Genomic DNA, 9,248 nt, shown 5'->3' with positions numbered 1-9,248 from the left:
CTTTCATTACTTTTATTACAACAACTTCAAAGGCGATCAAAGTAGTTAGAGTGAAGAGTAAGTGTCAGTTACAGTTTACAAATACAATAATGACTACATAATGTAATGACAACGTTTTTATAACATAACCCACTACCAACTGTCTTGAAATTACTATGTCTTAAGAGAAATAATCACAACACAAAGCACACGTTGTTTACGAATATTTAACAAGAGCAAGTTTCAGTTGTCTCTGGTTTTACAACCACACTGGGCCACATGTTCACCAAAACACAGCAAACCTTCACTATTTTATCAAGAAGGGTCAAATCTTCACCCTCACATGGAAGAAGTAGATCGATTGGCATGGTGGTATGTAGCATTTTGAACTTATTGCGCAAAATACCCATTACTCGCTCAACATGGATTCTTAGGTGGGCAGTAGCTCTCGTATCTTCTATGTCCCTGGCATCGAGTTGACAGAAGCCCTTTGTAAATGCAGGAGTCTTAACCTCTGCACACATCGTTCCCACAGCATCTGTGATGTCAAAGCCTCTGTCAGCCAAAACTACATCCCCCCCACCCCTTGGAAATGAATGAAATTGCACCTAGAGGTGTAATCCCAATGAGGTATTTCATGGTGTGTGTACCCTTACAGTGAGAGTATGTTTGTGCACGTGCCTTTAAATTTGATGGTCTTTCTATACGAATTTCAAAACAATCTACAATGATGGCTACCCGTTTTCCAAAAGTTTCAATAAATTGAGGGGGCATTGTGGCCTGTAAACAGTGCCTCTCTGGCCAGTGCACCAGGGCTCCTAAGCGGGCATACAAAACATCAATGGTATCGGTAAAGACAGAAGACAGAGTTTTGTGGGAAATGTTGAATAGATGACAAAGATGCTGGACAGGAAGATCAAGTCTGAGACGCATGAGTGTGAGTAACAGCATTTGGAAATGTGTCAGTTTCTGTGACGCTGGCAGGAAAGCTTTTACATTGTTGAACACGGCCAGTAAAATTACAAAACAAGGTAGTCCAGTGTAATATCTTACTTTTTCCGTGTCATCCTTTAAAAAATTTTCATTCAGCTCTGTCTTTTTCAGTTGTGATTGAAGCTTCCTGTTCTCCTCCAACAGCCGGTTTACTTCTGCTCTGCTCTGTTCACAGCACACACAATCCTTTGTCTGTCTTGTAGCTTCTGTGTGTCTTACTGTCAGATCAAGATTTTCTACATTTGCAGCTGCTAACTCGGCCTCCACTTGTCCAACACAACTCTGGCCCGCAGCCTCCTTGGCAAGGTGATCATGGTGTTGGTCTTCTGTCGTGTCCAACTCGGGCTGCTCTTCATGTGTAACTTCTGCACAGGCCTCACCTTCACACTCTACTACCTCTGTTAGATACAAAGAGTACACACACAAAAGGGAAATGTTCAGCAGTATTCCAAATAAGGGCTATGTGATGATTGTCGGACAGTGAGAGCACTTTTAATTTTGGGATTTGTGGGTGGTGGTGTTTACCTCGGACTGGCGATCTTTGTTTCTGTCGCCGCCTGCGACGGTCAGAATTAGATGTTAGGATTCCGGAGTGCCCCATATGCAGCACTGGAACCCAGTCAGGATTTGTCTCATCCATTACATAGGCTGGTTTACCTACAATTACACGAAATAATTAGCGAATCTATACATAGAATGTATGTCTGCGAATTCACTAGGTAGGATGTTTGACCTTTGAGCGCATCAACATTAAAACTAATAGGCTATAAAGCTTGATATGTACATATTTAGAACTTACCGGAATGAAAATGTCTCGAGCACACCAACAGATGTTTGGAGATGGAAGAGAACTTGATATCAGGTCTTTTCACAGCTGCTATCCAGGCTAGACGCTGTCTTTTGGTTACATCCGCAACACGAGCTCCCTCATGTTGCTTCCAGGTGGGGAAAGAATGAAAAGATAAACCATTTTCAGGCTTGTTCCCTTTCCGGTCGCGCGATCTAACGTTACAACCGATCACACAGCAAGTATGAGCCATAGCTGATGTTCTCCGTGTGCTTTCGCTCCTCTTTCGCTAGCGCTTTGTTTTGCCTAGAAATATGGCGCCTCAACCAAAAATCCTGGCCACGCCCCCTCCCGTGACATCACGCTCCAAAGCCCTATTGACTGCATCCTTGGCTCACCTGTTTGCCCAGTAGGCAAACTGCAGGGGGTCTAGCGGGATTTCTTTGATGTCTTTCAGGAGGGTTAACAATGGTCTTTCAAAGGACTTAATGACCACAGACATCATGGCGGCAGGATGATGGTGGAGATCTGTTAACACTAGGTTTACTAACTTCCCTAAACCCAACACCCCCTAGAATTACTGGCTTTTTTATTTTCTGGTGCAAGTCCTGAGGTGTTAATCACCCCTGCTGAGATTTTCACAGGTCGTCAGCTTGTTTCTCCTTCAGCTTTTGTTGTGCAAACCACCCATTATCCTTGAGGCCTGGCACATTTGCATTTGCTCACTCAGAGTTGCTCAGATCCAAGGCAGGCCAAACCTCTGTGTTACAACTTTCAGAAATGCCTGCCGTACCTATACAAAATATCCCACACATTGACTGACCTGCAAATATAAAAGACACACATTCACACCTTCCTTGACTCTCAGCACAGATCTTCCATTGTTCCATTGTGACTGTGTATGTGAGGAAGTGGCATTGCTTGACTACAGCATAGTGCTGTGCATAAAAGCAGACTGTGCTAAGAGTTTCACTCCAGGGGAACACATGACCATAGATGAACAGCTGTTCCCTACCAAGGTTCGTTGTCCATTCACACAGTATATTGCAACCAAGCCAGACAAATTTGGGATCAAGTTCTGGATGGCCACGGATTTGGACACCAAACTCTGTAAAGTTTGAAACACTTTGAAATAAAACAGACTTGTGTACCCATATATTGTGAATGTGTGTCTTTTGTATGTAGGTTGTAACACAGGTTTGGCCTGCCTTGGATCTGAGTAAACAAATGCCAATGTTGCACAAACACACACACACACACACACACACACACACACACACACACACACACACACACACACAGAAACAATCTGGAAACATAAATATGGACACGTGTATTCAAAAATATTGGTGTATGTATACACTCTATCTATCTATCTATCTATCTATCTATCTATCTATCTATCTATCTATCTATCTATCTATCTATCTATCTATCTATCTATCTATGTGTGTGTGCATGTATGTATTCAAATATATTTGAATATATTCAAATATATATATATATACATATATATATATATATGTATATATATATATATATATATATATATATATATATATATATATATATATACATACATACATATATATATATATATATATATGATATGGATGTGTCTGTGTGTATAACTAGACTTTATGCATATTATATAAGGTGTGGCTATATAAATATATAAATATATGTACAACTCTGTGTATATATGTTTATGGACAGGCATGCAATGTAGTGACAAGGATTGACAAGAACTAATATTGCATATGAGAAATATTGCACATAGAAACTACCATGGTGTATAGTACGCTGCAGGTAAGGAAGGAAAGTAGCGTTGCAGGGAAGGAAAGACTTGAATCTCTCATGGTTAGGGGTTGGGGGAGGGTGTGTTTGCACAACAAAAGCAGGAGAACAATGGAGCTGAAGACCTGTGAAAATCTCAGCGGGGTGCCAAGAGGTGTTAAGGTCGGGGGGAATTTACGCAAATTTGCACAGGCTAGTAAATCTAGTAGTAGGGACTTGCACCAGGGAAAAAAGGCTCAGTAATTCTAGTGATTTTAGACCAGGGTGAAGATGGGGGGCAATAGGTCAGCACAGAGTCTCAGATACATGGGGGGCAAACTGTCCTGGAGCCTTCCTGGTGTTCTGTCTCTGCTAGAGCAGACAAACATCCTCTTCACAGATCTTTAATGTAGGCAGGGGGTCAGAGGGGAGGGAGGGCTGCAGGTTCTTTTTGTGTGGATGTGAGGGTGAGCATAAGGGAGGTGTGAATAGTTGTCTTTCACATCTGCAGTAGAAGGTGTTAAGATCGTCAGTCAGTTGAGGATCCTCTTCACAGACGGGGGATGGACTCCTGTTACTGGAATGTGCTGCAGGTCTCTCCAAACTGAAGCGGGGTCATTGGCTGAGAAGTAGTTTTCTTTTTTTTGACCTCTCATTGTAACTCCTCTTAGCGACCCTGATCTCCTTGCTCAGCTTGTTTGTGGCCTGCTTGTACAGGGCCCGGTTCCCGCTGCTGTAGGTCTCCTCCTTGGTCTGGCACAGCTTCCTCAGATTTGGACTAAACCATGGTTTGTTATTATTGTATGTGCAAAAGGTCTCAGTTTACACACACAAGTCCTCACAAAAACAGATGTATAATGTTATGGTGTCAGTGAGTTCATTTATGTCAGTGGTTGCAGCTTCAAAAACTTTCCAGTCTGTGTAGTCGAAGCAGGCTTGTAAATCCTTCTTCGACTCCTTGGTCCACTTCCTCACAGTTTTAACTTTAAACTTAGAAATGTTTTATTTCTGTCTGTAGGTAGGTATGATGTGAAGCAGAAAGTGATCCGAGAGTCAGTACAGTACAGTACAGTAATTGTGTCAGCCCAAGTATGCCAAATTACAAGTTCAGTTCTGATTAACTTAATGTTCTGTCTGCATTTTGGAAGTTTGTGGGTGAGGTTTACACTGTTAAGGTCCTCTATAATAATGATGAGGGAACCTGGGTGATTTTTCTCCATGTCAGTTATCTGGTCAGGAAGCTGTTTTTGAGTCTTTAAACACAAAAGCCTACCTGAGTATTGTTGCTGACCATGAGCATCCCTTTATGACCACAGGGTAATCATCTTCTGATAGCTGTTTAAAGCAGGATAACACACCATGTCACAAAGCTCAAATCGTGTACTCAAATAACATTCATAGTCAGCAGATCTCACTCCAATAGGGCATTCCAGGGATGTGGCAGCATGGGAGATTCAAATAATGGATGTGCAGCCAACAAATCTGTGACGCTATCATGTCAACGTGGACCAAAATATCAGAGGAATGATTCCATCACCTTGTTGACTCTGTGCCAAGAAGAATTATGAGTTTTCTCTGCAGGATCAGGTAGATGTGGATGTTATCCAGTCTTACAGGTTACATTTTTTATACATGGAGAAAATGCTTTGTCAGTTGGAGAGAACTCTGTTTTTATGATACAGAGTAGCCGCTGGGAGTTATTGGTAGGAAGCCTAAGTGGGGTCATCTTAATCCTGTCATTTAATGCAGCGGTCCCCAACCCCCAGGCCACAGACCGGTACCGGTCCATGAGAGTTGAGGCTCGGGTGTGAAATTTTATTGTTTTCAGGGTTTTCATCAGTTTTTATCGTTATTTTTTTTAATTGTTTTTATCATTAGCTCGGTTTCCCTGGGCCTTTTCCCACGTGTTATGAATAAATTAGTGCTGTCAGCGTTAATCTCGTTAAAATGATGTTAATGCCATAACCACATTAACGCGGCAAATCTGGACATTGAGATAGTGGGCTCGTATAGGTACCTGGGTGTTCACCTGAATAATAAACTAGACTGGAGCCACAACACTGATGCTCTGTACAGGAAGGGTCAGAGCAGACTCTACCTGCTGAGGCGGCTGAGGTCATTTAGAGTCTAGAGAGTGCTTTTAAAGACCTTCTATGACTCTGTGGTGGCATCTGTCATTTTTTACAGTGTTGTATGTTAGAGCAGCAGTTTATTGGCAGCTGAGAGGAAGAGGTTGGTGTTGTGGAAATTTATTAACAAAGCCTGCAGACACGATGAGCAGTTAAAACCCAACACTTTATTTCCCATGGATGAGGAGAGACGTCAGTCAGGGGGCACTGAGAGTTGTCTCTGACAATGAACAGTTCAGGTCCCTTTTAAACACAGTCACAGAACAAAAGGCTTTTACAGTTGCAGTTCACACCTTGGCTCTAAACAGAAAACCCTCTATCACCTGTGAGAATCTCCCCCACTCTGGGGTCAAGCCTTCCTGTGTGAGCTTCCATTTCCTGGGAGACACTCACCAGGCTCTCACCATCTGTTTCCCAGCGTGAATGAGGTGTGAACCAGACACACTAAAACTAAGTAACATCAAAGCATTTCATCAAGACAATACATTAAAGAGAAATCCCACTACATTGGATAAACTCATTAGGAAGGCCAGCTCTGTTCTGGGATGCACCCTGGACCCAGTGCAGGTGGTGGGAGACAGAAGGACTCTGGCCAAAATAACATCTCTGATGGACAGTCTTCCACCCCATGCATGTAAATGTTGCTGAACTGCAGAGCTCCTTCAGTGACAGACTCCTGCATCCTACATGCATGAAGAAGCGTTTCCGCAGGTCCTTCCTCCCTGCAGCTGTTAGACTGTGCAATCAAAACTGCTCCAAACAAACATAGAGGTTTACATCAGCGCTGTAACTTGCACTATTTTATCAACCGATTCACACTACAGCCAGGGTTTGCCTCTTATCTGTATTTTATTTTATTTTATTTAAAACGGTGCAGTACTCTGTTTTTGGTAACCATTGTCCTTGATGTAAATATGTAAAAATTGTGTATGTTTCTGTTCTGTGTCTTGTGTACTGTTTGTTTGTATATGTGTCTTTCTTGCTGCTGTTACATCCAAATTTCCCCTTGTGGGACAATTAAAGGATTATTCTATTCTGTTCTATTCTTCTATTCTATCTCCGTTAGCGCGGATCGCCCCGTGCGTGTGGCTGCATGGCGTCAATGCGTTAGCACCGTGCAGCCCCACGCACGGGGCGATCCGCGCTAAATCGCTAATGGAGATTTGCAGTGTTAATGTGGTTATGGCGTTAACATCATTTTAGCGAGATTAACACTGATAGCACTAGAATAAATTTTCTTTTTTGGTACCGGTACTGGTTTTATTTTGTTGTATTTATCGACACCGTAAAAGCCGGTGCGTGAAAATATTGTCGGACATAAACCGGTCCGTGGAGCAAAAAAGGTTTGGGACCGCTGCTTTAATGTGACCATAGTCAGACCAAGGCTCTCACTAGCTGAGCTGCTTTGTATGTTTCGTTTATGACTTTCTAGTGAGAATTTAAAAGATGAACACATGACATTAAGCACTGAAGTGAAATTCAGTTTATATTCTCCTTGAGCTAAATAACATCTGGTCAGTTTGGGTTAAAAACATTCTGAAGTGCCATATTTGACTTCAACAGAGACCTTACAGTTTGACATAGACAACCCAACATTTCCCATTTAGGAAGCACTTAGCAAAAAGAAAAAAAAAACAAAAAACCTCTGGCAGCATTCTACCTCAACAGACTGCAGAGTGAGGAAAACTGAACACTGTAAAAACAACAGACAATAAACACTGAGCAGATCCAGTAACCACCACAACTCTGGACCACACATTGCTGGCGCCACTGATAACTGCAGAAAAGTGCAGGGAGGGAGAGGATAAAAGCATTAAAGCATAATCCACAGTGCAGAGAAAACAGGAGGTAACCGCATGCATCAGTGGCACTAGAGTAAGAAGATGCCTAATGGAAACTTTAAGTTTCCATTGACAGAAAAAAACCCCCAACAACCTTGCACAAGTAAAATGATGCCAAAAATGTGAAAGAGGTAAACTGGCCTAAAAGAAAATGATCTTACATGTAAGCTTCTTTGATTCAACAGCTCTGTAATGACAAAAAGAGAAGACACGGAGACTTAAAGGTTGATCTTCCCGGATTCTTGAATTATTTTGCTTTTATTCAGCTCAGTCTTTTTTTCTAAATTAAGCATTTGAGCTACTGTTAACATGAACGTAAGAACTGCACATTAATGCTGCAATCTCCACACTGATGTTTGTGGTTATCATTGCAGTTGACAGGTTTTGCTGTGATATTATTTAACCCTAGCTGCAATAAGTAATGAAATGAAACGAAAAGTCAAGTTTGTGGCCATTGTTCGTTGCTGACCTGCAGTACTTTCAGTTGCCACAGAGGGGAGCCCTGGAGCCTTCAAAATCAAGTACCGCTAATACAGCTATTGCTGTTATGGCTACAATTCTAACAACTGGTAACTCACCAAACTGTATTATTCTTTGTTTTGTGCATCACTCTCCTGTCACAATAGGATAATTTTTTTGTTATATTGTGTATTTTATTTAAATATGCTACAGCTAAATAGCAAATCCACACAGTCCACACCAACAACAGATGAGAAGAACACGCAAAAGAGAGAAGGAAAATCAAGAGACTGGTGGTCTAATCTCCCATCTTAATGCACGACACAATGCTAAAAGATTTCTTTAGTGGAATTTTATGTCTGACAGATACATGGAAAATATTGTGGATCCTGTCACTGCCATCATGAAGTTTCAGATGCTTTAGACAGACAGAAGAAAAACTGCAAGTCAGTGAAAGAAGAGAAGGACTCACTGGTTTTATTAAAAACAAATTACTCCAACTGGTCATCGTACCATGAAGGAACAATTTGGTTGTCCAGTTTATTGCACTATTAGTCATGCTATACAGTGGTGTGGAAAAGTCTTTCTTTCTTTTTTTCTTTTTTGGATATTTGTCACACTTACATGTTTCATATTTAAATATTACACAAAGATAACTTAAGTAAATTCAAGATACAATTTTTAAATTATTACTTCATTTATCAAAGGAAAAAAGTTATGCAAACCTACCTGGTCTTATGTGATAAAAAAAAAAAAAAGCCCCCTAAATATAATAACTAGTTGTGCCACATTCAGCAACAAGAACTGAAATCAAGATTTTGCAATAACTGCCAATAAGTCTTTCACATCTCTGTGGAGGAATTTCTCTTTGCAGAATTCCCAGAAAGTTGACATAGCTATAGCCTGACTGCCATCTGTTAGGCCTCCCCAAACTCGACCGAACTGGAGTTTTTATCTAATTATTTGACAAATAATAAAGCCTGCAGTGAATTACAGCCAATCCAAGAATTTCTTTTCTTTATCTGCCCCAAGGGGTCACACTAGGACATTCCTGGAACTGTTAATCCCTCTGAGAGAGAAGATATCAAGGGACCCTTCCACCCTGCCTGGGATATCGTTACCAGGGATGCACCCTGGAAGCAAGCCTGGGGAGGGAGGTTGAGGGAACATGCCTGGTGGCTGGGCCGATGGAGACCAAAGAGATGACGTGGGCCCACCTCCTGAAGGAGGTGCTGTAGGGGTTGAGTACAATGTTTGTTGTATGGCAATCAAGAGTGGGGGCTC

At 41.6% G+C, this 9,248-nt stretch overlaps 1 non-coding gene across 1 annotated transcript; it reads right to left on the bottom strand.

Moving 5' to 3' along the window:
• Positions 1-2,074, bottom strand: LOC100709436 (uncharacterized). Its single transcript, XR_002062528.2, has 3 exons — positions 1,772-2,074; positions 1,498-1,629; positions 1-1,370 (listed from the first exon to the last, which is right to left on the bottom strand). It is a non-coding gene; the product is annotated as an uncharacterized LOC100709436 (transcript).
• Positions 2,075-9,248: the final 7,174 nt, after the last annotated feature.

Source organism: Oreochromis niloticus, linkage group LG6 (genome assembly GCF_001858045.2).
Source record: "Oreochromis niloticus isolate F11D_XX linkage group LG6, O_niloticus_UMD_NMBU, whole genome shotgun sequence".
Lineage (NCBI taxonomy): Eukaryota > Metazoa > Chordata > Actinopteri > Cichliformes > Cichlidae > Oreochromis > Oreochromis niloticus.
This window is presented reverse-complemented; position numbering and strand designations above follow the sequence as displayed.